The following is a 17,977-nucleotide window of genomic DNA, read 5'->3' on the forward strand; positions in this document are numbered from 1 at the left end:
GCTCATATGTCATTTTAGAGCTGGACGCCTGGCATCTTTTTTTGGCCACAAGTTCGTTTCTCTTTGCTGTGAGGTTCTGTGTTGTGGAGATTCTCAGGATGGATTGCAGGTGCTCATCAGTGAGGCGACTCCTGTGTGCTGTTTTGTTAGTCTTTATCACTGAGAAGAGCTTCTCACACAGATATGTGCTACCAAACATGCACAAGGTTCGAGCCGCATGTAGACGGACTTTTTGTTCTTCAAAGTCACCAAAGCGCCGTGCAAACTCAGTGCGCTCAGTTTATCAGCAAAGTGCGATTTGGGAACACCGTAGTGACGACTTGGTTTAACATTACTTGGCAACAGGGAAAGTGGGGCAAGTGGTTGTGTCTCCCATAAAAGCAGCCTCAATTGAAATCACTTTGTGATTGTGCACGGTAAAACGCCGCTGAAGTGTCAGATTCTTATTTAATTCTTCTGCTTTCTGTATCTTCTGCATTGCATTCAGGTTACCCTGATGTTTTGTCTCATAGTGCGGTCTTAGATTAAATTCTGTAATTACAGCCACATTAGCTCCACAAATGAGACACACGGGTTCAGTAAACATATACTCAGCCTCCCATCGGTTTTTAAAGGCTCTATTTTCAGAATCAACTTTTCTCTTCAGCATCGTGTGAGCTAGCTTCGCAATAACTTGCAGCATCATAAGGTAGACTTGATTAACGCGGTAAGTGTTCGGCAAGGCAGCTGAAGCGCTGCATTATGGGATCTGTAGTTTATTGTGTTACCAGCGCTTCATATACCCAGGCTTTAATAACAATAATACAGTATATAAAATGATCTTGCCCTTGAGTTTGACACATATGGACTAAATAGAACTTGAAAAGATATATTTTTCAAATGTGATCGCGCAATTCAGATAGAGTTGATGCGCACTACAGCCTGCATGCCTCAATGAGTCATCCTTCCCTCGCTCTTACTTTTTTACCGTTCATCTAATGAATACACTGAGTATGGCTTTACCAAAACAATCATTGATGGCGAATAAAGTATCCATTATTCGAGTATGTAGAGCGGGATATATATATACATATATATATATATACCCGCGTATCGCAGCGGAGAAGTAGTGTGTTAAAAAAGGTAGAAAAAGAAAAGGGAACATTTTAAAAATAACGTAACATGACTGTCAATATACAGTATTTGTTTTGTGAGTGTTACTGAGTGTTGCTGTCATCAAGGATTTGATTATCATTATTTCTTTCAATCAGGTTCGTATTTGTAGGATGTGTTGTGTTCAAGTTACATTCCGTGTTTGTCAATCGTTGTAAAGATAAGAGGTTTCATTCATCGATTAGTTTCTTACTGCATCAATAAACAGCTCGTCTTCTTCTTTATCTGAGACCTGACACACTGCATGCCCGGGTTTTTTTTACACTGTCTTCCTTTAGCGGGACATTGACTTTTTCCAACGTGTGCTTTGTTTCCGCAGTAGTTGGATTTATGAATATGCTTGTATGTATGAGACGCTTCATATTTTTGCTGCCTTTTCAATTGTGTAATTTGGTTTTGTTCAGCTCTTTGGAACTGTTGCTTTTATCTGTGCACTGCGTCAGTTCACGTGAGCCACTCGGTGTACATGCATCGAAGGTTCCCAGCTGTGCTGGTGCCATCTCGTGCTATGTCCATGGCTGTATTTAATGTTACCTTAGTCCTTTCTCTCGCAGTTTCGCTGAGTTTGTGTCAAACACCACCCTGACCATCTCATCTTCCTCTCCATAAGCACAGTCCTTCGCCCGTGAATATTTACCCGTGGCAGTTTGCTATTGGATTGCTGCTGACGGATGGCCTTATATGGGCAGGCACTAAATTACAAACGCCAGCGGCAGCCTGTCTATGAACTTAATTTAAAGTGTAGGTTTACATCGTGCTTTGTTTCTGAAGTAGCAGAACTCATGAATATGATTGTATATGTCACTCGCTCGCTTCTTATTGTTTCACTGCCTTCTCAATTATATAATGCATGTTTTCTTGAGCGCTTTTTGGAGGTCTTCCTGGTTTTCTATGTACTGCGTGATTACGTGGGAGGCGTGATGATGTCACACGAAACTCCGCCCTCACGGCGTTGAAGCTCATCTCCATTACAGTAAATGGAGAAAAACTGCTTCCAGTTATGACCATTACGCGTAGAATTTCGATATAAAACCTGCCCAACTTTTGTAAGGAAGCTGTAAGGAATGAACCTGCCAAATTTCAGCCTTCCACCCACACGGGAAGTTGGAGAATTAGTGATGAGTCAGTGAGTGAGTCAGTGAGTGAGTGAGTGAGGGCTTTGCCTTTTATTAGTATAGATATATATATAAATTTATACATGTTCCCTACACACCTAGGCCAATATATTATATAAAAATAGAGACATAAGTTAAAAACATAAAACAAGGATTTTAATGGGTTATGAGGAAAACAAAAGTAAAATCATTTGAAAATTATTAAATGCAAACTAAAAAAAATTCTCCCCGTGACCCTGTAGTTAGGATATAGCGGGTTGGATAGTGGATGGATGGATGGATAAAAAAAATTCTGTAAAAGTGAAATAATTTGAAAATATTTATTTAATACAGACAACAGAGAAATATTATTATTTAATACAGGCGGTTAGAAAAAAAGTGTATCGTGGCAAGTAGTAACAACACTCTATGTCGACAGTCACTGTATGTTGCAATGCTGATCCAGAACTTCACAGCAGCGCGGCTGGAAAGCAAAACGGTAAGAGCGTCGCTGTCCTCAGCCAACCAGAGCAACTGAACAAGCTGCAAACAGGCAGCAAACACTCGCCACATTTGGGTTATTTTCATCAAAAGAATCTGGGAAAAGAAAGTGTAATTACTTATTAAGCTACAGCTGAATAGCACAAGAACGTAGTGAAAATATATTTTTGTTACGAAATTTGAAAATGAACTAGATATGGGACATTTGGGTGCCCCTGAAAGGTCAGTACGGGACAGGAGACAAAATGATCAAATATGGGACATGTCCCGTATATAAGGGATGTCCATTCCATCTCAGGCCTGTAGTGAATTCTTTTTAGTCTGAAGAGTGTCTTCTCTGTGCTGCTGTCCCATCAGTGTCAAATGTTACAAGACGATGCCAGTTTACTGTATATAATACTCATCATCACAATGCAGCTTACTATATATTATACTACTATATTACTATATATTATACTATATAGATATTACTTACTTATATTTTTATAGTGTCAGCACTGATGAGATTCTTTGACTTAGTGATTTGATGATGGAGCTTGAACTGTCATCCTTACATCTTACAGTCCAACTTCCTTAGCCACTAGGCCACCATCCCTGAATACTTTATTTGCTCATTTTTGAACACATTTGTCCAGTTTAGGGTCTCAAGGTGGTATCCTGGCAGCTTTGGATGCAAACCGGGAACCCAGGTGCCAATGAGCTTTTTCAAAGTTTTTACTTTTTCAATTAATTCTGATTCTCATTTTATTTAGTAGCTTGGCCATTTTTTTCTAGAAATTCATCTTCAAAGGCATCTGGCATTGTGTGTGTGTGTGTGTGTAGGTGAGGTTGGCACCGTGCCATATTCTATTTATATTCCTCTTTCGTATTCCAGTCATGGAATTTCCATCTATCACTGGTATCTAAGCAATGTAATCTTTATTAAAATAGTAATGAAATCCGATGTAACCTTATCATGCACATCCCGAGACGTGTCGTCTCACTGCAGCTCGCCGGATGGAGCTGTTAACAGCCTTATTTACAAGGAGTTTAGAGGTATGGCCTTGATGAACAATAAAATGCGCCTTTATTATTCTGCTGTGTCTGCCCCGCTGGTAATTCTATTTTGAATGGAGGGTAACACTTTTTATGATGCAAACCCCACCTGGTGTAAGGTGAGCCCATGAAAAAGATACAGTTTGTTTATAGCAAAGCTTTGGGACTGTGAACAACAACCAGAGGGTGAAATTGTAGCACAAGGTTTAGTGCTGCTGCTGCCTGACAGGTCCAGGGATCTGGGAGCAAACCTTGGCTTGGCACCGTCTGCGTTATCGTCGTGTTTGTTTGCCTCCGAACATAAGTTAAATTAGGCTACTCTAAAGTGACCCTGTGTGTGTGTGTGTTAGTGTTGGAGAAAGAAGACAAGAAAGACAGATCATAAAGTGTCGGGGCTAATTCTGTATATTTGAGGAAAACTTAATCAATAGCAAAAAAAAAGATGTTGTTCCAGACGCGAGTCAAAAATTCAGACTGCTCCAAGTTGGAGGTGGGACCCCTTAAGAGGAAGCCAGGGCAGAACTGGTGGGCTCAGGGGTCTGGGACCACGAATCGATGTCAGGAGGATAAAGGAGGAAAAGCATAAGGCAGCAGTGCCAACCCACAACTTTGGGTGGGATTACTGTTCAACAAGCCCTTAAATTGTTCCCCAAGTGCATGTGAGGGACAATGTGAACAGAAGAGTAATTGGCTTTCGCAAGACGTGCATATTGAGTTAAGTGGAAACTCCAGTTTATTATTATGTGTGTAGGTGTATGCAGGAGTGTGGCGTGCACATACCTTTTTGTGGGCAAGTGGCTCAAATAAAAAGAAAGGGCACTTTATAGGTCAAGATATGTTACAATTTAATCTTAGGCACCAATACGTGCCCACATTTATGTCAATGATTTTAAATTCGCTGGATGTTTGTGTGTAGCTACAGGAGCAGAAAATGTTGTGCGGCGTAAAAACATTTTATACATTTACTATTGGATGAATATGATAGATGAGATTGTTGTGTTAAGTGGCCTTATTACAACTTTCAAACCTTTTAATCTTCTAATATTCTATTTGAAAATACAAAGCATCTGATAATCGGGACAGGCCAACCGGACAAGCTGGTGCTATAAGCAGAGTGAATGCGTGCGGATTGCACAGACATTAGACCAGCCTTCTGCATCATAACGTAATACTGTATAAACAAGACCAGCGCACAAATACACACTGTATGTATTAGACATTCTTTACTCAGTTAATCGCAGTGATTATTATAGAGCATGCTTTATTTCCATATGGAATAGTGAAGAGTAACCTAAATAATTTCAGTAAGTTTTATCACTGATTGCTGTGTTTCTTTAGAACTTAGAGCTTAACATTTTATTTGTATCCAGGGGGAAATTTGGACTTTTTACAGAAGCTCTTAAATAAATAAATACAGATAGATAGATAGATAATGAAAGGCACTATATAATAGATAGATAGATAGATAGATAGATAGATAGATAGATAGATAGATAGATAGATAGATAGATAGATAGATAAGGCAGTATAACAGATAGATAGATAGATAGATAGATAGATAGATAATGAAAGGCACTATATAACAGATAGATAGATAGATAGATAGATAGATAGATAGATAGATAGATAGATAGATAGATAGATAGATAGATAGATAGATAGATAGATAGGGCACTATAACAGATAGATAGATAGATAGATAGATAGATAGATAGATAGATAGATAGATAGATAGATAGATATTTTTTTAAAACAACATTTATTGATATAATTGTTAAAAAACACAATATATAACATCACCCAACAGACAAAAAGAAAAACATATATACAGAAAAATAAAAATAATCTTATTCAATATAACAAATGAAGAAAACATCTCCAAACCAAGCTGTCCTACCACACTCTAATTAAGCATATGCGGGGAAATATTATAACATCACGTGTAACTCGTTATCTTCACATTCACAGAGCACGCTATTTACACACCATATATCTCTAAACCTTTACAAATTCTTTGTACATTTATAAAAATTAAAATCAACTAAGATTCTACTTTTACATAACAGTTTGAAGAACCCAATGGTATCCTGAAGCCCAGTCCCACTTATCTTATTTTTGCGGGTTTTCCATATTGTTAATTTTGCTTGCCCTATAAAGAAAAATACCAGGTTCACGTTATTCACTGTTCGTTTTTTTATCTTCCACCCAAATAAGAAGCCCACCTCGTTATAAACAAAACCCAATCTAACGGTCAGATTTCTGATCACAGTGAAAAGAGGCTGAAGCCTCATACAAAATTTAAAACAATGAAACACAGTTTCTCTTTCATCACAAAAAGGACAAGTATCAGTAACCCCAGGACTAATTATTGCTAAAAAGGAGTTCACCGCTAAAATGCCATGCAACAGCCTCCACTGCAGATCTCCCACCCGATGAGCCAATGGTGGCCTGTACAGCGACCTCCAGGCCGGCTTTGCTCCCTCTAGAACAGTGAGTTTCTCTCTCCACGCTGTATCAGGATGCGTCTTCAGCTGAGTTTGATGTTTCACAGTCACACACATTCTGTAGAGTTGTTTTCCTGTCACACACTGCAGTGGTAAGTCCAGCAGGTTACTTATGGACAGTGATCCATTAGTTTTACTGTCAGTCCACTCACATGCCGGGGACACCACAAGTGCAGGAAAATCACAGTCACTGGAAGGGCAAATCTTTGTAATAAACAGGTCTTCTATTTGTGTACAATAGTTCTTGAGCAATGATGTTCTCAGTCTATTCAAGAATTTTCCTAATAATCGCAGAGAGTGCACTCCTGTCTCCTTTGCTATTGTTGTTGTGTCCTTCCAAACAAATCTGTCCCAATCAATTAAATGACGAAGTTTAGTAACATGGCACTGTACAAATATATGAGCAAAATATCGTAATTCCAAAGAGCAGCTGACATGATGGTTAAATAGCAGCGGTTCCTCCAGTACCCAACACAAGGAAGTATTTTCAAAATCCCTTGTGACCTTCAGTAGAGACCAAGCACTTAATAAACTTTTATAAAAGTCTGGTAGCTGTGAGGTGTTGATCTTCTCCACTTCACACAGCACTATATTCTTCCCCAGTCTCATCTGTCCAATCTGGTCAAGAAAGAACCGAGCTAAAAAAGTCCATGGGTGCTGCTCCTGTGAATATAACAGTTTTTGTATTGTTTGTAGACGGAAAGCAGCCACTCGACTCCCAACATCCATAAGTCCTTGACCGCCTTCCTCCAGTGGTAAGTACAGCACACTCTGTCTCAGCCAGTGCATACCGTCCCAAAAAAAGTTCACAATGGCCTCCTGTACCTGCTTGATCAGCTGTGATGGGGGCTCCAAACAGATGCACTTATGCCACAGGCTGGAGGTCACCAGGTTATTAACAACCAGCATCCTACCCCTATAGGACATCTGGGGGAGGATCCAGCACCATTTTGCCAGTCGATCTTGAACCTTTTGTAGTAATCCTTCCCAGTTCTTACATACAAAGTGTCCATTGCCAAGGTAGACTCCCAGGTATAATAATCCTCCAGTGCTCCACTGCAGACGCCCCTCAAGCTGGGCTGGACTTATTCCGGCCCAGTCTCCCACTAGCAGAGCACTGCTTTTGGCCCAGTTTATTTTGCCGATGACATTTTCTCATAAGTCCTTTGACAAGCTGTCAGCTTATCCACATCCTCCTGATTCTTGATGAGAACCACAATGTCATCCGCATAAGCCGTAACTTTAAATGGCTCCACTGTATATTCTGGGATTGACAATCCACTCAGCACTCTTCGCAACTCCTTTAAAAAAGGCTCCAATGCCAGTGCGTACAGCATTCCAGAAAGAGAGCAGCCCTGACGAACTCCTCTTTGAACTGTGAAAGGCGCGCACAAGCCACCATTGACTTTCACTACACTAGAAATGTCACTATAGAGTAACTGAATATTTTAATAAATTTTTCCCCAAAACCAAAAGCCCTCATCACACCCCATAAGTAGGAATGACTGACCCGATCAAATGCTTTCTCTTGATCTAAGGAGAGCAAGCCAACTTTAAAATTAAGAAGCTCTGAGGAAGCCAAAATATCCCAAATTAAAAAAATATTATTAAAAATGGTTCTGTCAGGGACACAGTAGCTCTGAACTGGATGCACCACTTTAGTCAAAACAGTCCGGAGTCTGTTGGCCAGCGCTTTAGAAAAAATCTTATAGTCTGCGCACAGCAGTGACACAGGCCGCCAGTTTCGAATTTCACACAAATCTCCCTTTTTAGGAAGGAGGGTTATTACTGCTCTCCGACAGCTCTGGGGTAAGACACCCGTCCTGATGCTCTGTGTGAACACTTCTAGTAAGTCTGGACCAATGAGATCCCAAAATTCTTTATAAAATTCAACTGGGATCCCATCAATACCCGGAACCTTGCCCACATTAAGCCCCCTCAAAGCATCAGAAAGTTCTGATAAAGTTATAGCTGCTTCCAGGTTTGTGACATCTCCTTTAGGAAGCTGAGGAAGATTCTGTAACAAATGATGGCAGTCCTTGTCATCTTGAGCCATCTCTGCAGCATACAAAGTCTTATAGAAGTCCCTCACAATCTCCCTGATCTCCACTGGCTACTGCCGTTCTGTCCCATCTGCTGCCCGCAAACAATATAAAACTTTACTTTGTGAGTTCTTTTTTTCAAGATTAAAAAAATACTTTGTTGGTGCATCCATTTCATTTAGGCTCTGAAATCTGATCTCACCAGAGCCCCTTTAACTCTGGTGTCCAACAGCTGGGCCAGACCCTCTTTTTATCTTTGAGGCTCTCTGTAAGCTTTGTGGTTGGGCCCAAATCGAGAAGCCTCTGGATTTCTGTGACCTCAGCTTCTAATTCAGCCATCTCAGATTTTAAACATTTAGTGACATTTCTAGTGTATTGCTGACACAACCCTCGAATCTGCACCTTCCCTAAATCCCACCATTGTTGCAGGCTGATGAACTCCCTTTTTTTAAGTTTCCATGTGTTCCAAAAAAACCTGAATATTTCTTTGAAATTCTGATCTTGAAGTAAAGTAGAATTGAAGTGCCAATAAGCACTTTTAGGTGTGTAGGCTGTAAGCAGCACACTGCAGGTTAGTAAACTGTGATCTGACAGCCCAGTGGGTGTGATGGAGCTCGATTTGAACAGTCCAAGGTGATGTTTGAATGTGTAAAAGCAGTCCAGTCTGGCCAGTGACACCTCTCCACCACTTACTCTCCCCCACGTGTATTGCCTGCTCTCCCCATTCTTCCTCCTCCATACATCCACCATCTCCATTCCCCTCAGTATCCTCAGCAGTTCTTGGGCAGAGCGAGGATGAGGCTCAATCCGTTATTTCTATCTAATGGCGAGTTGATGGTACAGTTAAAATCGCCTCCCAACACTACGAGTTCTTCTGAACTGCACTGTTCTAAAAGATCTTCAACTTTCTTAAAAAACTGTACTCTCTCATTTCCATCATTCGGAGTGTAGACATTTATGAAGTTAAAAACCTTCCCCTAGATCTGTGCCTTCACTCTCAATAATCTCCCCTCCAGTATGTTATCCACCCCACATTATTTGATATTATTAGTCAACAGCACAGCCACCCCGGCACTGACATTGGACCCATTACTGTAAAATATCCCACCACTCCAGTCCCGGCTCCACTCCCACTGGTTTTCCTTATCAATGTGAGTTTCTTGTAAGATAGTTACATCCAGATTTTTCTGTTTTAAAAACTCAAAAAGATCCCATCTCTTGCCAGTATTTCTACCCCCATTGATATTTAAGCTCCCAATTTTTATACTGGCCATAATCACAGATAATATAAAAAAAAACAGTTCACAAGAAGACCCCAGTTCAGAAGGGGGTTAATCTTACTATTCATTTTGGACTTTCTCTTCAGTTTACTTAATATGTTCTTTAATCTCACCAGCTCTTGTGAGGAGAACATTGCGAACGAAGACGGACATTTTCTTAAACTGCGGACTGATGACACAAACAGATCAATATCAGGAAAGAATTCGGACTCATCGACTCCTTTCCGCCCAGCGGTCTCTAATAGAAAGTTTTTTATACTTTGGGCACTGTAACCCCCCCCTGTCTTTTAGATCTTGTGCCTCAGACACTGTGGATGAGTCAGAAATGCTGCCTTCCTCTTCCTCACTTTCACTAGCTACCGCGGCGTCTTCCTCTGTCACAGCTGCTAAAACTGCAAAGCTGCTCTCAGTGACAGGAAAGGCGGCAGCGCTGCTCTCTCGGTCAGCAACAGGCGATTCCGCCGCGACGTTGCTGCGCTTTTTCACAGAACCTCCTTCTACTGTACTGTAATGGCGCTTTTGAGCTGGTCGTTTAAAACCGTCATTGTTTTCAGGATCTTTAATTTCTTCCATTTCGATCGCTCCCCAAACACTGTCATCCACAACAGCCGGTAGTTCTCCTGTAACCCCACTGCTCCCCTCCTCACTGTTCACAGTCTCATCAACACTCGCGCCCTTCTCCCCCAGCGCACTAACAGAAGCCCCCTCACTGGCTGATCTTACCGGCACTGAGGACACCCCCTGCGCTGCACTTTCTAGGGCTGATGAGGGTCCAGCCTGCTGTACACCTTGTTCATCTTCTCCCCCTTTATGTGCCACTTTTCGATTCCCCTTTTCAGGGCACTGTTTAATTAAATGTCCCACACTGCCACACGCTAAACATTTCATCTCGGCAGAAGTAACAAAAATAACGTAGTCGTGACCGTCAAGCCTAAACCGCATAGTAATATTAAGATCCACATCCATCTGGTTAAGCACCATATACACTTGCCTTCGAAAAGACAATACATGTTTTATTGCAGGAGCTTTGCACCCAAGGGGAATATATCGGATCTTTGATACTAGTCGACCATGACGCTCCAATTCTCTTTCAAGTACTTCATTTCTTAAAAATGGCGGTACATTCGACAAAATAACTTTACGGGCGGAGCGCCAGCGGATACACCTGCACAAAAACACCATCGACTACGACTCCTTTTTCGACAAGCGCCGATACCAAATCAACAGAACTTAAAAATAATACTATTGATCCATTCATACGAGACGCTGATTTAATGTTTTCACACCCTATAACTTCTCCCACTGCCAATACCCCACTTTCCAAAGGAATAAAATCCTCCGACACAAGTTTAATGCCATGCCGGCGAGTCAACTTTTCCAAGCCTGCAGCCATTTTGGTTGCCGTGGCCTAAAGCCACACAATAAGTACTTTTAAAACTTTTCCACCAACACTTAGAAAGAAAAGTAAGAAAATTAGAAAAGAAAAGAATATTGATTTAAAGTTTAAACAAAACTACACATACCTCAGGATCCGCTCTCACACCCCACAATCGCCATCTGTGCCAACACAAACTCCCAACAAGCACTGCGACAGCGAAACAGGAAAGAAGCAGAGAGAGAGATAGATAGATAGATAGATAGATAAGGCACTATATAACAGATAGATAGATAGATAGATAGATAGATAGATAGATAGATAGATAGATAGATAGATAGATAGATAGATAGATAAGGCACTATATAACAGATAGATAGATAGATAGATAGATAGATAGATAGATAGATAGATAGATAGGGCACTATATAACAGATAGATAGATAGATAGATAGATAGATAGATAGATAGATAGATAGATAGAGAAGGCACTATATAACAGATAGATAGATAGATAGATAGATAGATAGATAGATAGATAGATAGATAGATAAGGCACTATATAACTGATAGATAGATAGATAGATAAGGCACTATATAACAGATAGATAGATAGATAGATAGATAGATAGATAGATAGATAGATAGATAGATAGATAGGGCACTATATAACAGATAGATAGATAGATAGATAGATAGATAAGGCACTATATAACAGATAGATAGATAGATAGATAGATAGATAGATAGATAGATAGATAGATAGATAGATAGATAGATAGATAGATAGATAGATAGATATGAGAGGCACTATATAACTGATAGATAGATAGATAGATAGATAGATAGATAGATAGATAGATAGATAGATAGATAGATAGATAGATAGATAGACACACACATTATGGTCTGAAAACACATCTGAATGACTGAAAATGAAGATATTTTTAAAAGACAGAAAATTTCTGAGTGGGCAGTCCCAGTCCCAGTGAGGTATTATGCAGGCGTATGTCTTGCTGTTCTTATAAAGGAGCCCTTGTAGCATTTCTTGACACAATTCCGCTGAATGATTCATTGGGTGAAAGTCCTCAGTGTCGGTGTGTCAGACAGAGGATGTGCAGCATTGTTCATACTGGCTCTCAGTTTTATTTTATCTCTCTTCTTTGATATGACCTCCAGGGGGTCCGGCATGTGTCCCATAACTGAGCCTGCCTTTTAATTCATTGGGCTTCTGTTGAAGTGACAGGCCCAGCACACCACAACTTTGAAAACTGCAGTGGCCATGACAGAGGTGTAAAAGATGTCAAGGGTGTCACTCCCCACATTTAAGGAACGCAGTCCCCTCTTTGAAAAGAATCTGTTCTCTTCTTTCTTATACAGTTCTTCTTTGTTCTGAGACCAGTCCTGCCTGTCACTGATATGGACCCCCAAGTACTTGTAGGAGTAGCCCACCTCTACTTCCACACCTTGAATAGTGTCCAGACATCAAGGATCTTTGGTGTGGTGAAAGTCAATAAGCTGTTCCCTGGTTTTACCAATATTAAGTTACAGAAAATTCTCATTGCACCAAGAAACAAAGTTTTCCACCTTACTCCTATCCTCTGGCTCATCCCCCTTATCAATACATCCCATAACCGCAGAATCATCATGAGCTGGTATTATATTTATAGTCTGAGGTATGCAGAGTAAAGAGGGAAAGAGACAGAAACACAGTCCTTGAGTCTCACATATTGCGGCCTGCCGACAGATTGTCTGTTATCCAGGACACCAGAGGCTCATCCACTAGCACATCTCTTGAGTTTACCCCTAAACAGGAACACCTGGATGGTATTGAAGGCGCTGGAGAAATCAAATAAGATAATCCCATCAGTGCTGCCAGTTTTGTCCAGGTGAGGATAAGCCTTGTGTAGCAGACAGATTATTGCATCCTCCACTCCAATTTTGTCCGATAGCCAAACTGCAGTGGGTCCAGGTTGTCTACCACTAGAGGACTCATATAATCTAGGACCAGCTTCTCAAAGGTCTTCATGATGTGAGATGTAAGTGCCACTGGTCTGTAGTAATTAGGTGAAGAGACACCTACCTTCTTTTGAACAGGAACAATGCAGGGTGTTTTTCCCGCAGCAACAGCACTTTCTGGAGCCTTAGGGACAGACTGAACAGGTGGTAGACGAATCTAAGCAGGCTGTTATACTTCATCCAGTGTTCCTCTCCTGGCTTGTGTTCAAATTCCATTTTTAACTTGTTAATTTTTAAATCTTTTGTTTATGTTTATATTGTTATTTATGTTATTTGTATTCTGCTGCATATTAGTTTTGTGCATTACTTAATTTCAAAGGGTCATTTGCCGTGTACCTAAAATAGTAACGTACCAGAGACAGATCAGTGCTGGAGTGGAGGTGATTCTCAGGACTAACTGCTGCCTCAGTGAACAGTGGAACAAGATCAGACCCATATTTAGCTAATTCACGGCTAGTCTTGGTTTTGTTTTGTGATTTTCCTTGGTTTGTTCAGCCGGCCATCTTATCTCCATTTAAAGGCAGCACACAAGCAATTAATGTCTAACGATATGCTGCTGTATATTCTCCTGATTTTAATGGTCAGAGCCCAGAAAAATCTGCAATAGAATCCAAGAGAACACCTCTGGGTGTGACATAATGTTTCGGTCCATCCAGCGCCAATAGGTTGCACCTCACACTGTCCAGGAGCTCAGTGACGCCCTGGTCCACATCTGGGAGGAGATCCCCCAGGACACCATCCGTCATCTCCTTAGCAGCATGCCCCTTCCCCCACAATGTTGTCAGGCATGCATACAAGCACGGGGGGCCGTACAAACTACTGAGTACAATTTGGAGTTGCTGCAATAAAATTTTGGCAAAATGGACTAGCCTGCTACATCATATCTTCACTTTGATTTTTGGGATGTCTATGAATTGAGCTATCTGTAGGTTGATAATTTAATTTCCATCAAACGATGAGGCATCCTTTCATTCCTAACAAATTACCCAGTCCATATCAGTAGAGATATCCAGCAGGAGTTTTTTCCCCATTGAGGTTTGATGTGTTTTAAAAGTGTTCTTTTCATTTTTATGAGCAGTTTATATATATTAATAATAATTGACCAGAGACATCAGAAAGGTATGGGGCAGCCACCCGTATATTATGCCCTAGCCACAAAATGAATTAAATATCTTTTGAGGTGTGTTCAGGTTCAAGTTCAAAACCTAACTGATTCATACAATAAAAGATGGTGGCTTTAAAGACCGAGATGTCTTCATGGGCACCGGAACCAGAAGTGGGCACCAGAACCCTGTGGTATTTCCTGTGAATGGTGTGCAGGGGATCGAGAGAGAAAGTCAGTGGACCTCGTCACCCCCTGGACTGGCATGGTACAGTCATTATTCAAGCCCTTTAGCTGCCTCCCATTCGCCCATGTATGACAATATATATGTGTATATACACACACACACACACCTGTATATATACTGTATATATATATATATATATATATATATATATATATATATATATATACACACAGTGATTACTGACACATGTACAGTATAGAGTACAATTAAATTATTTTTTGCCTATTAGAGTAGTGAGGTAGAATAATCTGAAATGTAATAAAGCAGCCCTGGTGCCCTGTCCAGGACTGGCATATCATATCCCTGTAATTTCATACTCCTTCAGTTGTTGAAAAGATTTTAACTGACAGCCTTGTGGTTTTATATAGTATATAGTTTTATATAGTGAGTACCAAAGATAAATTCAACAAGCCATTCTCCAGATGGAAGGGGAGCCTTTATTTCATGCATGGGGCCATACAGTGCAAAGAAAGCAGTGATTGACTTTACAGATGCTGATTAATTTCATAAATACACAGCTAATTGAAAATGAATGAGACTAACTTTCACTGTCCTAGTGAGTTTTTTGATAAATTTGGCCCTGAGGCCAAAATGTTCTTTTTTTTCCTGCTACAGCCAGAATTTATCAGGCTACCCTTGTGCCGGCCAGTCAAGCTGAGCTCTGGCCAAAACTAGGTCAAAGATCAAAGCTTGAATAAATGCTCGCTCATATTAAAATAATAAGTTCACATCTCCCCTCATCTCCCCATCCACCTCCCCATTTTGTTCTCTATAACAGTAACTACAGGTTCGGGTAAGTCTGCATTAGTACAAGTCAGATCCATTGATAGAGTAATATAACCAAAATCAGAAGAGGGAATGGAGGTAGTCACCGTTAACTTAGTAACAGGAGTCAAGGAAGCTCTCATAGTACATTTAATAATACAAGATGATAATAACATTTGTTATTAATACAACAAATATTGCTTTTAGTCAAGCCAGGCAAAAACAATGGAGATCAGTAAACCAGTTACTATTGAGGCCTGATGTCCAATCAGTTGTAAAAACTGCAAGTGCTTTATAGGCCAGGTCAGTGTTATGAGAAGAATACAGAATGCAGGAGCAACATGTCTGTCACTTCCCTGGGTTTCCAAGAGAATATCCAGGGCCATACAATTTTACAAAGTCACAGTTCTGGTGGCAACAGCCTTAATCCGAGAGTTCTTGGAAGACCTCAAAAATGAGATTAGCTACCAGTTGCAGTGCACCTTCCAGTTCTTGTCTGTGGTTTAGCTGTTTACATTCCTGGAGACTACTGTCACTAATACATTAAAATAGTACAAGCACATCACCTCCATCATCAGGAAAGCCAGGCAGAGGTTGTTCTTCCTTCTCTAGCTAAAGAAGCTTAGCATATCAAGGCGGATATTGTTAAATTTTTACTCGGCCATCGTTGAGACTATTGTGCCTCAGTGCAGTGATGGGGACACTGTACTATAAAAATGGGCTCTGTGCTTCGAATGAGGCTCTTTGTTGTCATAAAAGATCCCTGGGCATCTTTCAAAAAGTGTAAGGTGTTACCCAATGCCCTGGCAAAATTACCCATCATGGCCTGGTCATTCTGGCTCCCTAATCACCCCCTATGTCTAATTTGCTCACTATTTCTCTCCCCCATCATCACCTAATGGCTAATATTTGATGAGTGTTACTGGTGACAAAATGGCTGCCGTCGCATCATACCAATGGATGCTGCACATTGGTGGATGAAATGGCTCCAGCCTTTCTATGTAAAATGCATCAAGTGTCTTCCTCTTCTTCCTCAAACACATGGGGCATACCACAGGCTATCACTGATATTAGTAGTCATCTGAGGGACTGTGATGGAGTCACTGTTGACTTGAGCTGGAGTACAATCAGGTACTATCAGGTAGCACAAAGGCCAAGGAACACACTCCACCCAATGGTTCACTCAGGATGCATCCAGACATTTCCAGGCCTGCTTATTCCAAATCAGTGTCAGTGAAGGGCGGAGTCAGTTATGGAAGCATTGGCCACAAGGCAGGAGCCATCTGTTTGTTGAGGGGCTCTATAGCTCTAACATCTCTAAACCTGCTAAATCCAGTTCAGGGTTACAGACCCAAACCATTTTCAGGCATCAATAGGATACAAGGCAGGAACCAACACTGGATGGGTCATCGTCTGGTTACATTCTCAAACCTGCTAAATGCAAATTCAGGGTCCCTGGGGGCTGGAACCTATTCCAGTAGCATTGAGTACAAGGTAGATGACCTTACACTTTATAAGTTAAAAACTATTTTATAATGGAAACCTTATATTAATCAATGTGTTCAGCTCACTGGGCTTGCAGATCGAGAAGTATTTTATACCCTGAAAGTGAAATGAGGTGAATTCATTATGGACATCTTGCATTGGTAAGCACAAGCCATAAGACATTTGAGCCACTCGTTTACTTAGTAAAAAGTAATTCAACGTATTGATCATTCCTTCCAGTGTGCAATCCTCATCTAATATTTAGAGGCTCATAAGATGAAGTGCTTGCTCTTCCTGCTGCAGCATTTGCTTCCAGGCATACATCACTTACACAAGATGTTAGCTGTGACTTGTCTTAGAATAAGCAGTGACAATTCCTGTGCCCATTTGTGATGGGCCGGCTTGCTTTTAAGAGCAACGTTGGGTTTTGTGCAAGAAAAGCATTGATTGTCTTTTGAATAAAGCACTTTCAAACATAGCATTGCTTTAATTTCTTTTATGACCAAATGCCTAATATACTGTTACTCTAACATGTGCGACTAAAGCACCCCTGACAGACATGGACTCTACAAGACCTCTGAAGAAGTCTAGTGGTATCTGGCACCAGGATGTTAGCAGCAGATCCCCTAATTCCTATGAGCTGTGAGGTGGGGCTGCAACAGATCAGACTTGTTCTTCCAACACATCCCACCGATGCTGGTTGGATTGAGATTTGGAAAATTTGGAAGACACGTCAACACCTTGAACTCTTTATCATGCTCCCAAAACAATTTGTGGCAGGGCACATGGTGAAGAATGGCATTTCCATCAGGGAATAACATTGTCATGAATGTCTGCAAGAATGTTTGAGGAAAATGGTACAGGTCAGGTCAGGTCAGGTTGGGGAGCATGCACTGGTACAGCATGTTGCCGCACCCACCACACAAAGAAACAGCTCAAGTTATCAACTCCCCAGGCAGACACACAGTCCAGTCCCAGCCTCCAGAAATGACCCTCTATGTGCAGCAGCCAGGTGTTACGTGTGTGTCCCCTTGGCCTGGTCCAGCCACTAGGGTCCTCAACAATGAGGATACTGTGAGCCCAATCACCCTCAGGGAATCACGCTATGTGGCTGTAGTGCCATAACTGACACTCCCTCACAATGCAGGTAATGTGTCTCATTCGTGACTCTGTGAACAGCCATTCATTCGGCACAAAGTCAACCCAGCGGTACCCAAGGATTCTCCGAAGAGACACAGTGACATCATGACCCCCCATGCTCTCCCAATCCGTCTACTGACTTCATAGGAAGAGACACCAGAAACGTGAACGTCAATGCCGAGGTAAGTAAACCTCTCGACAAGGTCGACACTCTCTCTGATGACAGACACACTGCT

General features: G+C 41.1%; 1 protein-coding gene across 2 annotated transcripts in view; it reads left to right on the top strand.

Annotated features, from left to right (window-relative positions):
* LOC120522845 (E3 ubiquitin-protein ligase SH3RF3-like) overlaps positions 1-17,977 on the top strand; it is a 649,404-nt gene that overhangs the window by 451,112 nt on the left and 180,315 nt on the right. The gene's annotated exons all lie outside the window — the stretch shown is intronic.

This window comes from Polypterus senegalus, chromosome 2, assembly GCF_016835505.1.
Source record: "Polypterus senegalus isolate Bchr_013 chromosome 2, ASM1683550v1, whole genome shotgun sequence".
NCBI classification, from domain to species: Eukaryota; Metazoa; Chordata; class Cladistia; order Polypteriformes; family Polypteridae; genus Polypterus; species Polypterus senegalus.